Source organism: Idiotropiscis lumnitzeri, chromosome 1, assembly GCF_059441095.1.
Source record: "Idiotropiscis lumnitzeri isolate Australia: NSW breed Sydney's pygmy pipehorse chromosome 1, RoL_Ilum_1.0, whole genome shotgun sequence".
NCBI lineage: Eukaryota > Metazoa > Chordata > Actinopteri > Syngnathiformes > Syngnathidae > Idiotropiscis > Idiotropiscis lumnitzeri.
In genome coordinates, this window is record NC_142391.1 from 19,466,562 (window position 1) to 19,484,177 (window position 17,616).

Sequence of the window (17,616 nt, forward strand, 5' to 3'; positions counted from 1 at the left end):
TATATTATCTGTTATCATACAGTGTCAGCTAATCAAGCACTATTTTTCTAGAGCTGTGGCATGAAGCTTGAGGTGCTGAGGTTTAAATACCTGGCTGGGAGAGAGCAGAGATGGCTTGGAAACTGCCTTAACACGCACACAGACACACCCACACACACCGTCTCTGCACTAAGTGCTTCAGCAATTTCGCAGTGCACTCAAAGAACATTGTTAGTCACCACAGAGATGTCACTTAAGGCAGGCACTTCATTATATTTTACACCACACATTGAACTGTACATTTATTGCCTGTTTTATAAAGTAAAAATATACTGAATAAATGCAGGCTTGTTTCAGCATAATGTTCGGCTTTCTCCAATGTAGGAGAATGTGCACGTTGGGGTGTACGTGCGTGTGTGTATGTGTGTGGGGGGAGATCTTGGGGGGGCTGTTACATGTGTCTGTGCTTGCCTTTGGTTGCAGTATGGGGACCGTCGGGGGTTAAAAGGCTAAACGGCATGGATCATTGTTCTCAGTGAAAGGATCTTTTGACCAGCACCACAGGGACGAGTCGACGTACACACCTGACAAAAGGCAAGCAGCACTCTGGATCCTATTAACAACCACAAGCACTGTGGAGGTTGCATGGGCGTGTGCGTGTGCGTGTGTGTGTGCGTGAGAGAGAGAGTGAGAATGTGTGCGCGTGTGCGTCTCATGGGGGGTGGATGTGGCAGCTGTATCTGAGCGTACACGTGTGTACGCGCGTGTACTTCAGAGCCGCGCACGCGCACAACAACAAATAAAACAGCCCGCCAGCGGGCCCCTTGTGTTTAAATGGATGCCACTTGACAGTAATTTTACAGCAGGTGACTCGATCACATGGACAAAAAGCCGCAGCGACGCACATCTCAAATGCGGCGACAAAATGTCCTCCATCCGTAGTATTTGCTAACTGAAAAAGACTGACTACAATCTATAATTTATCCGCATTATTCGGCGATTGAAATAGTATGTTTGATATTTATTATATTTGCTGCCGTGAAATGATTTGTCCAGCACTGAGAGTAAATGGGAGGAGGAGAAGACGAGTGGAAATAGAGAGCAGGGGAGGATGTTCCACCTCATTCACTCCCACTCACGCAGCTCACGAACCACCCAGACCTCAGCCATCCCTTCCTGTCTTCTCTTAATCACGTTGCTCGAGCACAAACATTTCTGGCACACAAAACTGCTTCTATCCAGCCAGCCATTTTAGAAAAAAAAAAGATTTTGAATCACATTCACAGCCGTGGGTTTTTAATAATTACATTATCTGTATGTCAACAGATATTATTTGGGCGAGATATACAGTCTGGTGTGCTAGCATGTATATGATGAAAAATAAGACCTAAATGAGTGTCGTTTTATAATGCATTTACTCTGGAAAATGGCTACCTTAAGGTATGCATAAAGAAGTAAATAATCGTCTTCTGCAACGTATATAGAAGGACCAAAAACATTTCAGGCACAGTGCAATTTTTAATCCTGAAGCAATTTTACTTGGACCGGTAATTGAAACAACATCGACACTCATGGTTGATAGTTACATACCAAGGAGTATGTCATGATCATGACCCAAATGAGGCATCATTACAAATGTGCCACAAAAGATAATTAAATGATAATGATAATAATGGTTATAGTAATAATGAATTACATTGTATTGTTGCAGGGCCTCCTGGATTCACGTGCATATTCCCTCTCATGTTAATATATTGGAAACATTCTGAGGTTACATCCAGATGACAATTCATGTATCGCTATTATGTAGACTGGTATAGACATAGTATACAACTTCAATAAGGACAAAATGTATAGGAATAGAAGGAATATATGACAAAAATATATAATCCAGTTAAAAATACATGTAATGTAATCTACATCTTTTTAAATATTCTGGCAAACATTGGTTCTTTGTGGGCGGGGGATAAAACGGTACAACGATTTGGGAGGGTTGGCTGAATTCCTTTTTAAGACACAGAAGCACGTAGGCCTTCACTAAAAAAGAGTACAATTAAATAATATCGCTTAACCAAACTAACAAGCAAAATAAAGACACCTAAAAAAGAGGGCACTATTATTTCCTTGGTTTCTTACTAACCTTTAATTTACATATTAAAAACAATATCGACAAATTACCGAAATTGTGAATGTAACGACAATTTCTGTGTGAGGATATCAGCCAGTACACGCGTGGGCGAAACGTGTTATTTCCCCGCTGTTCTGCAGGCAAGACACGCCTTCTTTGGGTTGTGTGGTTCTGCTGCAGCACCCTTCGCGGCATTACATCACCCCGTTAGAGAGCACCAGCAGCCCCCCCCCTCCGCCGCCCTCTCCACACACACACGCACACACACCCCATCATGTATGGCTAAATATGCACACGGACACACTCTGTAACAAATCATTAACGTGACAGCACGCAATCACTGCAGACATTAAAATATTACGTACACTTGCAGAGCAGACGCACGCACATATTTTACACACAAGCGCGCCCCGAAAATGCGTGGCATTTTCCCCCAAAAGAGACGTTTACGTAACACCTTTGCGTCTCACTGAAATGGCCTGATTTTCGTGTTTATTTATTTTTTTATTCTTGCTCGTATTATAGCTACAGAAACCAGACGACAGTTCTCGTTCTGAGTATCCATTATATCAGGGAGTCGATAATCACGAGGCATGTTGACTAAATATTTAACACACGAACGTAGGCTCGAATGACGAACAACGACAGACACACACACACACATCTTGATCAAAGCATGAAATGAGCAGTCGTCTAAATCCTGTATAATATTTGACTTTCCACGCCCTATAGGGATTAGTGTTACCTTGAGAGCCCTTGGCTTTTTGCGCTTGGTTTGTTAGCGCATTTAATCACCTGCCAACCAAAGGAAAAAAGGGGCGGCCAAATTACCAAAATGCCTGACGACGCCTCTCCAAAAATAAAGAAATAATTATATATATATATATATATATATATATATATATATATATATATATATATATATATATATATATATATATATATATATATATATACACGTGTGTGTGCGTGCGTGTGTGTATTCCCATGGAAATACTGTAAATCGTTACGAATGCCTATTGCATTTCAATTTCACGGCAGGCAACTTCTCAACAATATAAAGATAAAGATGTCCTTTATTAGTCCCACAGTGGGGAAATTTGATACAGTAGTAGTTCAAGTCACAGAGCAATGCAGCATTTTACACTGCTAGAGTTGTCGTAAGTGAATTATAGATATTATAATTAAATTATTGATTAATATAAACTACCAGTGCGGGTCACCACTGTCTAACTCTAAACGTATGAATATGAGTCCAAGTTTAATGAGAAACACAGGGAAAATAGAGAGCACACTGCGGTCCACGCCCATTCGAGCTCTTCTGGAAAAAGCCTGATTGGGAATTCCCTCCGCATAAATGCACGAGAATTCATCTAATCCTATTAACTCTTCAAAATCGGACACATGGAAACGTGCAGCAGCCACGTATAAAAAAAAAAAGCTCAGCGGGCGTCCCCTTGACATTGCGTTTTCGCGACTGTTGAGACCTTGACAACAGTTTGATCACTATTTCCCCCAATCCCTCCCACCGCGGGCGTTAAATGGAACCGACAGAGGCCTCCTGCGTTATTTCTCCGCAGGTAGACTTCTCCGGTGCATCAAAATAGAGCCCCATTGCGGTTTAAATGAGACGGCCAATAATCAATGGGAAAAAAACAACTAAATTCACATTTAGGTTTCCGTTGGATTATGTTGAAGCCCAGCCAAAGAAAAGGCCGAGACGCGCTGTTAAGAAATCACTGAAGGTAAAATAAAGAAAATGATAAACGATTGGCGCAAAATGCAGCTTGAAATATCATGTTGGAGCAGAGAAGGAATAATTTAAGAAACCTTCGTTTCAGAACACGTCGTTTTAAGGAGGTAAAAAAACAAGTTGTCTAGTCATTTTGATTATTTTGCAACACGCATCCGCGAGCGCGCGCACACACACGCACGCACACGTGCTCACACAGACATAATCCTCACGTGCACGACGATTGCAGTGTTGATTACTAGCTGTCTTGTAAAAAAAAATATCCCAATGCATTTCGTTTGATTTCATTTTCCTTTATACACACATGCAAATGTATTTTTAACAAGACAAAATAATCAACCTGTGATGTGGATGAACGGAACGATTGCAATTTGTTGCACCAATTCTTAAACGTGCGCAAGCAAGTGAGAAGCTTTGGAGACCCAGGAAAACGGCGCATAAATGGAGGAATTTGACGAATTTTGCATGGTTGCCAAAAGAATGTCGAGTCTTCGAGTGAGAAGCTTGTTGGGATGATCGAAATATATCAAATTAGACAGTAGTATTTATTTCCATGCCGAGCGTCTTTGCGCACGAGCATGTGTGTCAGAGAAAGGAAGGCGTGTTTGATATGCGCAAAGGGTTGTGCTTGGCTTGTATTTGTTTGACATCCTAACTGGAACCTGACGACGAGAACAATGCGAGGATATTGGACACCGGCGATGGAGTCATTTATAATTAATCTAAATAAAATAAATAAAACAACAACCACGAAAAGGGACAAATAAAGCAAGAAAAACACGTCTCCGGTTGGATGACAGTCATGTTGACGCAAAGCATAGACATTCAGTCTAAAATTGTTGAGAAATTATTTTACAATTAAAGATATTGCCGAGAAGAGAAGACGCGTGTAATTTTATCCCCTCTTGCCACACTGCGTTTCTTTCACCGTGGTAACACAGATACCAACATGAAACGTTTTCCGATTTTAAACCACCCGACAACCCCCCAAGAACGAATGGGGTGCATGTTTGCAGTTCTGTACAGTGGTGCGATACCTGAGGGTAAGGCATTTTATTTCCTCTTTAAAAACCACACTTCTTCCATACGAAGTTCCATCTGAGAAGTTTAAATGAGATTAAACAGCAAAAATGTGATGATTCTGACCTCCGTCAACCAGACCAGCAAGAGCATCAGAGTGGTAAATCCAGTTTTAGGTCCCCAGGGAGATGTTGTTTGAAATAATTTTAAAATCCCTCTTGCATATGTTAATGGGCAAGGGTGGTGACCATCAGACGGATTCGGGATGACTCTCACGTCCTTCTCACAGGTGCGTCGAGCAACGGTACACGATGTCCACACAAGGGGCTTGTCGCTTCGGTGCCACTTGGAGCTGATGCTGGCAGATGCGCGCGCACGGACACGCTAGCCGCGCCCACGCGCACGGCTAGGGCCCGCCCTTCCACCCAATAGCAGAGCGCGTCACTTTAAAGGCACACAGCTCTTCCTTGAGGCCGACACACGCGTAAGCAGAGCCGTAGTACACGTGTGGATGGAAGTGTGCTTCAGTGGGCGGCATGACTGACACCGTTGAGGCGCTGCTCGTTTAGAGCGACACGCAGGGCCCTCACCGCAACCTCGACTTTCATGCAGGTTCACCCTGAAACAATCAAATCCATCGTGTCAATTTGTTTACTTAATTAATAATTTAAATGAGAAAAAAAATGCATTCGACAGCCGAAACACAGGTGCGTGGCCTAACGCGCTAAAATGGCTGCAGAAAAACCACAATGTCATTAAGGCTCTGTTGCAGCGGTGAAGACTCGCACTGCATCATCTTGAGAGGGTCTCTAATATGTGGTATTTACCTATGTGAGAAACATTACACAATATTGGCAATGTGATGCATTTCAGTTCAACGCAAATGCAAATTAAAAAAATACACCTGACAGTATGAAACGCGTAGTGCTCCTCTTTTAAAAAAATGTTTTTTTTTTATGGAATGTCACTATATTTTATTTGAAAAAAATGAAGAAAGAAAAATTTTCTTCACACAAGACATGTATCTGGGCAGGTACAATCTAATGAAATGATATATATATATATATATATATATATATATAGAGAGAGAGAGAGAGAGAGAGAGAGAGAGAGAGAGAGATAAATAGCGATAAATGTGTGTGCGTGAGCAGGGGGGTGTGCCCGCACGTGTATGCATATTTTTGTGTTTGTGTGTTTTCTCTCTTCACATTAACACTACCTACTCTCCTCTCCATGCAGTCTCCTTGAAAGGACACTAAGTTTCTATCTGGTAGAGTGTTACTTTAGGAAAAGCTACTGCAGCATGTGTTCGCCAATAGGCCTCTGAAAATACATCATACCTGAACAAAAGTATTGAGACAGAACGAATAAATTAATCAGCCAGGTGCTCATCTCGAATGGCTTGTTCTCATCGGTGTGCAGGTGAGCTGGAGTCTATCCCAGTTGACTGTGTTGGACGTGGCGCCGGCCAATCACAGGTTGCGTAGAGAACAGACAAGCAACCATATCTTCATATACACAATTTGATTTCTTAATGAACCTTCTTGTGAGAATTGAACCAAGGATCGATTGCGTCCTCCGAAGGACAATTCAACGGCTGTGTCTTTTGAATACTTGGACTGCTCCTCTTCGTGGACGGCATAACCCGTGTCGAATGTGGACAGTCTTAATAGCTATGTGCAAATTCATATAGACAGCTCACACTGTCTTTGAGAACCAGCCTTCAAATCTTGCCTCCGTTTCCATGGAGATAGACCATGTGCGCTGGCTGTGATGGAGCAACCCCTGTACTCTAAATTCCTCTGCTCTTCTTCTACGCCGCTATTCTTCCACGCTTAAAACATGGAGGCACCTGAAGTCACCCCACATTCAGATTCAGCAGTTTACTTTCAAATGTGAGTATATTTTTTTGTATTCAATCTCAAAACACCACTTGTTACATAAGACTCACTGGGCAACATTGTTTGAGTCGTTAAATCTGGATTAAGTGGGTTGGGTTACGCGTGACCTGGTAAATCTGACCAATGTTACTTTAAGCCAGGGGTATTCAATCCTGTTCCTCGAGGGCCGGTGTCCTGCCCGTTTTCCACCTCTCCATGGTGCAACACACCTGAGCGATCGTTATCTAGCTTCTGCAGACCTTGCTGATTAATCTGATCTTTTGAATCAGCTGTGTTGCAGCAGGGAGAGATGGAAAACCTGCAGGACACCGGCCCTCGAGGAACAGGATTGAGGACCCCTGCTTTAAGCCTTTGCTCAGGGCCCTTCGCCATGGAAATGAAGGCCGGAATTAAAGGCCCCATGTATCAACGTGAATTTGGACCCCGCATGCAGTGAAGTAAGTCACACCACAAGGCACGTCGTGTGTGTGTATGTTTGTGTGTGTATATATATATATATATGTTATTCCAACGCCAAAATTAAATTGTATTCATCACTTGTTGTGTCTGTGGTTACAAAGCTATATGATGCAATAATGTACCAAATGAAAATAATCACGATTATATATTATATAATAAAATAAAACACTTAAAAAACACAAGTATTAACTGCTCATTAACTGTACCAGAGGAGGGGGAAAATGGGAAGAGGACTCATTAGTGAAAAACACCATTGATATGTTTCTTATTATGTCTGTTTCTTTTCTTATGTATTAGTTGATTTTTGAATACCATTTAGGACACATTTAAACGGATCAGATAATGGCCGGATGGATGTATATATTATATTTTTTTTAACTAATGGATCCTTGTAGAGTGCAATGAACAGAAAAAAATAGAAACTATTTTACTCCCCTCTTTCTATTTGTTGGTTCGACACTCTTATAGTCATATAGAAAACAAATGTTGTGGGTCTTGAAAGATCTGTTGAAATAATCTATAATGGGCAACGTGGGGAATTCTGCTGGCCGTTAATAATAGTTTGCCATCCTAAATTAAGTGCACTATTCATTTATATGGCAAATCCTCATCTGAATATTCAACAACAGCAGTGGCAATGTGAACAGAACAGTGTGACTCGGACAAAGTTGAACATATCAGCTTCTTTTGTAATGGCTTTAACATAAAGCATCTCCCAAGCAGATAAAAAAAAAAAAACAATAGAAATATCATTATCATGAATGACAATTCCTTGCTGGCCACTTGAATTATATTTTATTATATCATATTGTTCTTATGTTATTATATCAGCGGGTGAGTTTATGTCTCATATAATGGAAGATTTGTTCATTTTTTGCTTTGTCACCGTGAGAACATTGCTGACTTCCAGTGGAAAGTGGCTCTGATCTTTCCAGATGATATGTCTGCTAATAAGCTTGTTGTGGCTCTTGCTCTCAGCTTTCATGTCCTCCCTCGCCCCTCAAACACTTTCAGGTTTCCGAATGCTTGTGCAATCCACATTTTGTTCAATTACTTAGCAGGTGTTAACATTTCTTCCAAAAAACGTTTTTTTTTCAACCAAACACAGAATAGGGACAGAAGTATTTTTCATGTCAGCTACAGGAAGCACTCATCAATGCCTTGTAGCAGTTTCAGTCGTGTGATTATTTTGCTACTTCTGAGGAACAAGTTATTAATCCTCACACTTTGTTCATTTGACGAGCCATTTGCATGCATTGAGTATGCAACGTGAAAGCTTCGCTCACACCTATAGCAAACAAGATGTGCAGTGATTTTCTGTGACCTCTGGCAGTGAAACACCCAGTGATCATTTTTAACAATAATGACAACGATGAATGGCCGGAAAAACAAGACTAAGTTACACAGTTGCCCATCACATTAAATTAGTCTCAAACACCCATTGAAGCACTGGCCTTGGAATGTCTCAGGATTTCCCCCGAAAAGCGAGACGAAGTGGCTGGGGAGAGGGAAGTCTGGACTTCACTGCATAAACTACTACACCGTGACCTGACCTAAAATGGGTGGATGAAAAATCTAACAATTGTTTTTCTTGTGTTTCATATTTCTCTATGTTGAATTGTTCTGCAAATTTTTAATTGTGAAGTCGTCCAATATAACAAACAACAAGCAAGATCAAGTGAAAAGTCAGACGGAAGAATTAACTGGTGACCACCTGTTATTTCAAGATTATTATCGTCTGTTTCGGTTTCAGTGACGGTCATTTTTATTGTCCCTAATGGGAAACTTAGTTTACAATAATAATGAATTCCAATGAAATTGCCCACCATCTTTAGAATTAAAATAAAAACACAAAAAATAACAATAATAGGTAAAAACAATTGAATCAAATAAATGATTAAGCCAAGGCATGTCTAAAACAATTAACTTCAACAACTGGATAATCTTGCAGACTAAAACAGAAATAGCTTGTTCACACCGTGAAAAGACGGAAAGGCGCTATCACATGACAGCAGCACGTATGAAGCCGCTAACTATGACCAACCAAAGTTGTGTCCATTTAGACATTGGTCAAATCTCTTCACACCTTTAATTATGTTGCCTTCATTTTTTTGGAGTATGGCGGAAGCATCAATGACAGATTAGTTCATCCTGTCATCTGCCGAATGTTGTTGAACGACTGCAAACACTCCACCTTAACAATTTTGTTTTTATCCCCTGAATATTTTCATCCCCATTTTTATCATCTTGCTCTTTCTTGGCAAAAACATACTCATTGCAAAACCTGTAAGTCGTTAAGGTATTTTAAAGAATAAACAAGTGTCCCAGAATTCAGACAAGGTCATGGAGGATCACATATCGTAAACTTGGCCTGGGAAATCTTTTCAATCCCACGGGAGATACACGAATACCGGGAATAAGGCTTAATGTGAAGTGGTGAGAAATCTTGAGCATATTTTATCTTTGGAAAATAGCAACATTTGCTTTGCAGAGCATATTTGCCCTTGGGAAGTAAAGAAATGACAATATGGAATGGAACACTGGGGGTTACTGATGGTGATAAAGATAGTGTGAAAGAGAGAGGCAGAATCCATTAGGACTTTTACTACCTTCAACGAGTCTGTTATATATCCTCAGGGCACAGGGAATGGTTGCCACCAAAGTACTATTGATCACATGTCTGTTATCTACTCTACTCCAGAGGATACTTTGTAAGTCATGCCTGCCTCATGAGAGTATTGCTGACTGTGTGTGTGTGTGTCCACAATACATACATGAAACAAATAAACAAATAGTGCTAATGGGCAGAAATACATTTTTGTAATGAATCGAGTGAAAATATTTGATGTATTTAACACATTCGCAAAATGACCCACATAGGCATCCTAAAATCCCATTCAGTGATCCCAGACGATGCGATTTCGAGATCGTCAAAGCTGCGTTTTTGTGTTTTGTTTAGTTTTTTTTTTTTTTAAAGGGCTCTGCCCACGTATACGAGTCGGCGACATATTACAGAAACCAGGTCACACTAACCAGCGGCAAACTAGTTAAAAAAATAAATAAATAAAAAAGCGTCTCGTGTCTACGTCCAGCTGTTGCTCGTACTAACGGCTACTTGAATGCGAGGTGCCAAGCTATCTTGCGCCGCAGCAGCAAGGACTTTATTCGTACTGTACTTAAATCCGTACACAACAGCAGCAATGAACTGTGTAATGCAAAACTTCTCCACTGTGTTGAAAAATAAACGACCCCACTAACAAGTCGCGCTTTCACGAGGAGAACGAGGAGGGGCTAGGCGTGCTAAGCGCTAAAGTGAAATGCAGTGTCAGGAAAGACCCAAAATAAGTGCTTTGATGTACAATCTGACTAAAGTTTGACTAGAACTGTGTTAGGGAGGAGAGCCAACAGCTGTGAAAAGAAATGTATTGGACTCAATAGGTATCTGGACATAAAATAAGAAAATGGCTACATTCGCAATTTAGCAGACTCTCTCAGGCTGGAACACGGAAATGGCTGACGTCATCATGATGAAGTGGTTCGATGTCAAACATATATTAAATATTTACAATCACATCAATGTTATTTGCTCTATTTTGCACCACTGAGTACACTGTTTTTTTTTTTATTGACATCTAAGTTTACATTTATGTGCAAAGAAAATTTGAAATACTGTCTGCACTCTTCCTCATGCATGCGCACACAACCACACGTCACACACAAGCGAGTCACAATGCTCTCAACAGTACATTGGTACAAAATGTAAAACATTTTTGCGTTGAAAAATGCATTTTCATATATAGAATCACACAAATTCAAAATTATACTTGACGGCAAGTAGGTCTTGCCTGACTTGAACCATTTTGAATAACTTGCAAAAGGACTGCCTCCCTCACAATACATCTTTCCTGTCCTTGCATTTTTTTTTCAATGATAGCTATTTTATTGTTTTTAATGGTATAATCGCAATTTCTGTAATGCTTGCGAATGTCACTGTAAATTGTGAAGAAAAACGCACACAAAATCAAAATCGCAATCTAATTTTCTCCTAAAATCGTTCAGCCCAGGCGGACACGTGCAAGTGTAAATGTAAACATGAAAGAAAAGCAGATTGGCCCTTTGGGTGGGGAATTCAAATAAAAAAAAGAAGACAGATGGAACAATAAACACGCAGGTAATGATTTGCACTCATGGCCAGAAGGAATTACAGTTCCACCGCAGCTATTCAACTTTAGATTATCATCTCAACGCAAAGCATGTGTTTGTTCTATATATGTACATATAAAATAATGGCATATTTTGGAGGATGAATTGCAATTAATAGATAGATAGATAGATGCCCATTTTTGGGACGGGGGTCGGAGGCCGATAATGTTTATGACTAAGGCCGGAGGGTCAAGGCCGAATGGGTACGGAGATTGCGGCCAGAGGGCGGGGGACTGACTGGCAAAAAGGGTCAAGCGCCCAACTCTGGTGGAGAGGTTTTTAGTTGCTGAGGTGTATTGGAAGAAAAAGGTAACGGTAAAGGTGTGTTTTTTTTTACTTTAGTAATAATCTCAAATACGTACGTTAAATTGTGTGGAGGAGAGTGTTTGGCTGGCAGATCGTAGGTGAATCTGCAAAGTTGTTTTAGTAACAATTTAATAACACACTCGGCAGTGTGAACATTGCCCCCCCAAAAAATTGCATAATTTATTTATTTTTGTTCATTATCTTGTGACATGATGGTATTTCGTAAGAGGTGGATGAGGTCACTCGGCACCCACTGAAGGCCCAGGTTTGAAATTTACGTCCGGCTACTGTTACTTTAGCACGTGTGACTTATTGCAACAAGGGAGTAATTAGGGACGAACTGCACTCAGCTGTCAAACTTTGTGGGCGTGATTGCGTTGGCACAATAACATATGTACTGTACTTCGATTTTTTGTTTTAATTCCTTTAAAATTTTCAGATACATCTGTGTGCTTTTTTTTCATCCAATTTGCCACCTCATCAGCCTTTATTTTTCAAATACCGGCATATATTATTTGGAGATAGAACACAGTGTTAATGCAGATTACGCAACAGACATAGCGCCTCATTATCCAAACATTGACACCCCCGATAATCAAATTTGTGGTCGAAATGTCAGGGATCAGGCTAAAAGTGATCCTGAAAATGAAGAGCTATCCCAGTTTTGGGCCATACACATTCAACAAGGTCACTGTGAACAAAACAAATCTCCCTTCTTCATCTGAAATTGTCGACATGTGTAAAAATTGAATCTTCGCTCCCGCTCCGCTCCCGTCCCTAGTTTTTGTCACTGTCTTCGTTCCTCGGTTTTTGTTCTGTTTAGTCACGTTTAGTTCGACTTTATTTTGCACCCTGCCACGTTTGTTTGTCCTAGTACCTTGTTTGCCTTTTGGTTTTGTTTTGTAAATAAATTCCCTTTAAGTTACCCTTATCCCTGCTTCCTCGCATTTTGGGTCCACCCCCCTCCTCGCCGACCGGCGACTCTGACACATTGTTTTTGTTTGAGTATGTGATCGCTTAAGATTTATATCTGTTGGTGGAGTACAATCTTTGTGTGTGATTATCAATGCACATTACACACAGTTGGACCAAAATTGTCAAATGCTGGATTTTTTTTCTTCTAATCTTCACGTGTGGGGCACAATTTAGATAAAGAATCGATTAAAATTTGAGAAACTGTGTATGTCTGTATCAGGACTTACTATATGTAGTGCCTAGGGAACACTTTCGGGTTTTAGTGCCTTGCTGAGGGGCACCAGAGTCGTGGATGAGAACCACGGTAACAGCATTATTCTGAAGATCTCAGCCACATATGCTGTAGCACAAAATGTCCCAAAAAGTGGAACAGTACAGAAGGCATTTTAACACTTCAGTGGAAGGATGGAGAGGAGTGATGCAACCAGCCATCAAATGTGCAGGTATTGGCCTGTCCTGCCCATCTGTTCGCTGGTGCTATCACGGCGTTTTGATGTGAAAATTGTTTGGACAGCATAGCGTGAGACTCAAGATGAAAGCACATGTCACGGCATAAGTGTGAGAGTCATCAACACTGACGTAACCATGTAGAAATTAAATGAGAGAGAGAAATTCAGTTTGATTGCTTCACTGACTCCACCTCACTTTGACTCCTGCTTCCTCCTTCAATTTCCTGCAGGAAGCACAGCTCACTGGTGTTTATTTCACAGTTGTAAGCATTTATTAGACACCAGCTGGCGACACTGTTGTGCTCCTAGACACTCTGAGTTCACATATTCCAAAAGTTAATCCTCTGTGTGTGCGTGTGTGTGCGCATGCATGTGTGTGTGTGTGGCATGGGGAGTGAGACATATGTCACTCTTTTGGTGTGGAAGTCATAAATAAGGTTGCCATAACACCATAACAGGTATAAAATTTTATTTCTATTCTTTAGGTATTTATTAAGCCATATTTTGGCTATTACGAATCGACCAGTGTTAAGAGTTCAAGGACGGTGTTAAAAAACTGAATATTCGTGTTGCATTAACATCGCTCAGTGGGGCTGAAACAGGGCCACGAGTATTTTGAGTACTTATTCTGTTAGAAAAAAAATGCTCAATGTATTTTGTTCTTTCTTGAGTACCGCTTATTTATGTGCACATTGTTAGGAAGAAGAAGTCATGCAAACAGCACCAACAATGGGTCAAGCTTTTAACATGACAGGAGGTGGCAGTGGTGGGCGTCAGGCTAATGGTAATTTTGTTTTTATTTTGTTTTGACTTTTATTTCTATTTCAATTAGATTCAATAAGTTTTCAGAATAGCTGTATTAGTTTTAGTTTTGGGGAAAATGCTTAGTTTTTGTTTAGTTTTTATTAGTTTTAGTTTTTTGTAATGTGGTGTATTTGACAGGTACAATTTTTTGTTCGCCATCATTTATCCCAAAACATTCCCATTTTTATTTTGTAAACAAAAATGTTTTATGAAATTATAGTTTTCGTAATTTCTTTCGTTTTCATTTACGATAATAACCTTGGTGCGCTGTCAGGGCCTTCAAGGCCTTCTCTGCTGTCGTAACATAACCAAAATTCAAGACATCGTGAACATATTTATGATAAAAGTTTTATTCTATTATATCCCACCGTTTTATTGTTAGGTGAGAGTTTTTATCCAATTACAATTCAGCTTGCTTGTCTTACCAGAGTTCATAGTACCAGTGCCAGGTGCTATTCGTCAGAGGCCTCCGGAATGAATGGAACGGGCTCTATGAGGAGATCGACAGTTGCGATAGCCAATCAGATCACGAGTTGGTGAGAGTAAGCCTTCTAGCCCATTTACCATTTATACTCCTGTGTATGTGCATTATGTGACCAACACGTTGTGCAGCCAGTCCAAGTCCAGCAGGTTTCGTCCACCTCTATTCACTTTGTGTCTTCTCCAGGTGTCTCGTTTGCTTAGAATTAATTGATTGTTTACTTTCATTTATTGTTGGGTTATTGTCTTTGTCACGTCTAATTGCGGTTTGTTTTGTGTCTTAATTGTAGTTAAGGTAGCTTCCTAGTGATTGTTAATTTAATTTGATCTTTGTTGTTTTGAATTCATGTTTATTTTGAGTTTTAGGGTATATGTTTTTCCTTTTACCTCTTTTGTCTTTTGTTACTTTAGAATCTGGTCACCGGGTGCTGGCCTTTCAGTGGGTGTTACTTTTGTCACACTCGAACTCCTCCACTTGGGGCAGGATCTCATCCCCGACGTGAAGAGGGAACGCCACCCTTTTGCGACTGAGATTGGCTTAACATAATTTACGCCTGTGTTGGTATTACTCCTCCTTCTTCAGTGGTTCAGCACCTTATTCTTTAAATGCTTCTTTTTCAGGTTTGGATTAGGGTGGGTTAGGGTTCGGTTAGGGTAGAGTTAGGGTCAGGAATAGGGCTAGGGTCAGGGTTAGTGTTAGGGTTAGGGTTTAGGGGATAGGCATTTGATTTAAGGGGTAGGGTTAGGGCTAGGGTTAGCGTAAGGGTTTAGGGAATGGGTTGGGCTTAGGCTTAGGGAAGGGTTATGGGTTGGGGTCATGTTAGGTGGTTAGATTTAGGGTTAAGGTTAGTGTTAGGGGTTGGGGTTAGGGCTCGGGGTAGAGTTAGGGTCTTTTTAGGGCTTAGGGTTAGGTTAGGGTTAGTGTTAGAGGTTGGGGTTAGGTCATATAATATGACATGGGCAATATCTTATAAAGATGTAAACAGGCGTTGTAAACAAACACGCACATTACGCGCGCACACACGATTTATCCTAACCCTAACCCCAACCCTAAAACTGAATTTAAGACTAACCTTAAACCTAAATCATAACTCTCGACCCGCGTGTGTTAGCCAGCTGTGTTGGTCGAATGGTTAGCACGATGGCCTCACAGTGAGAGACAGCATCGGGCGTGGGTTCAATCCCGGCACTGGCCATCCCGTGAGGTTTCCTTCCACATTGCAAAAACATGCATGGCAGGCCGATTGAACACTCAAAATTGCTCCGAGGTATGAGTGTGAGTGCGGATGGTTGTTCGTCTCTCTTTGCCCTGCAATTGGCTGGCAACCAGTTAAGGGTGTCCCCCGCCTACTGCCCGAAGATAGCTGGGATAGGCTCCAGCACCCCCCGCGACCCTAGTGAGGAGAAGTGAAACAGAAGATGGATGGATGGATGGATAACCCGAACTCTAACCACAAAAGCCCAAACCCAAACTCCTTACCTCTAACCCTAACTCCTAACCCCTAAAACCCCACTTCGCACTAACCTTAAACCTAAATCCTAAATAGACCCTGGTGTGATAGTCAGCTGTAATGGTTAATGTCACTGATTTGGTTGCTGGTTCAAATCTTACAATATTGGTGTTTTATTGCCTTCCTAACCTCACCCAAACCCCAGGCACTAACAATAACCCTAACCCTAAACCCTAACCCTAACCCTAACCCTAACCCTAGCCCTACCCCTAACCCTACCCAAACAATACCCCTAACCCAACCCTAACCCTAACCCAACGCTAACCCTAACCCTAACCCAAACCTAACTCTAACCCTAAACCCTAACCATAACCCTAACCCTTACCCCAACCCTAAACCTAACCCTAAACCCTAACCCCTAACCCTAACACTAACCCTAACCCTAACCCAACGCTAACCCTAACCCTAACCCTAACCCAAACCTAACTCTAACCCTAACCATAACCCTAACCCTTACCCCAACCCTAAACCTAACCCTAAACCCTAACCCCTAACCCTAACACTAACCCTAACCCTAACCCTAACCCAACGCTAACCCTAACCCAAACCTAACTCTAACCCTAAACCCTAACCCTTACCCCAACCCTAAACCTAAACCCTAACCCCTAACCCTAACCCTAACCCTAACCCTAACCCAAACCCCAACCCTAAACCTAACCCCTACCCTAACCCTCCCCCTAACCGTAGCCCTAACCCTCCCCCTAACCCCTCACCCCTAACCCTAAACCTAACCCTAACCTCAAACCTAACCCAAACCCTAACCATAACCCTAACCCTAACCCTTACCCTAACCCTAACCCTAACCCTAACCCTATCCCTATCCCTAACCCCTAACCCTAACCCTAGCCCTACACCTACCCCTAACCCTACCCTAACAATAACCCTAACCCTAACCCTAGCCCTACCCCTAACCCTACCCTAACAATAACCCTAACACTAACCCTACCCCTAAACCTAACCCTCCCCCTTACCCTAACCCTAACCCAACGCTAACCCTAAACCCTAACCCTAACACTACCCTAACAATAACCCTAACCCTAGCCCTACCCTACCCCTAACCCTAACAATAACCCTAACCCTAACCCTAACCCCTAACCCTAACCCTAGCTCGACCCCTACCCCTAACCCTACTCTAACAATAACCCTAACCCTACCCCTAAACCTAACCCTCCCCCTTACCCTAACCCAAGGCTAACCCTAACCCTAAACCCGAACCCTAACCCAACCCTAACCAAACGCTAACCCTAACCCTAACCCTAACCCTAGCCCTACCCCTAACCCTACCCAAACAATACCCCTAACCCAACCCTAACCCTAACCCTAACCCAACGCTAACCCTAACCCTAACCCAAACCTAACTCTAACCCTAAACCCTAACCATAACCCTAACCCTTACCCCAACCCTAAACCTAACCCTAAACCCTAACCCCTAACCCTAACACTAACCCTAACCCTAACCCAACGCTAACCCTAACCCAAACCTAACTCTAACCCTAACCCTAACCATAACCCTAACCCTTACCCCAACCCTAAACCTAACCCTAACCCCTAACCCTAACCCTAACACTAACCCTAACCCTAACCCAACGCTAACCCTAACCCAAACCTAACTCTAACCCTAAACCCTAACCCTTACCCCAACCCTAAA

General features: G+C 41.7%; 1 protein-coding gene across 12 annotated transcripts in view; it reads right to left on the minus strand.

Annotated features, from left to right (window-relative positions):
* nrxn3a (neurexin 3a) overlaps window positions 1–5,252 on the minus strand; it is a 96,774-nt gene extending 91,522 nt beyond the window's left edge. For all 12 annotated transcript variants that reach the window (XR_015846202.1, XR_015846178.1, XR_015846198.1 and 9 more), the window contains exon 1: window positions 5,007–5,252. The gene's annotated coding sequence lies outside the window, so the exon portion shown is untranslated. The remainder of the gene's footprint in view (window positions 1–5,006) is intronic.
* Between the last annotated feature and the right edge of the window lie 12,364 nt (window positions 5,253–17,616).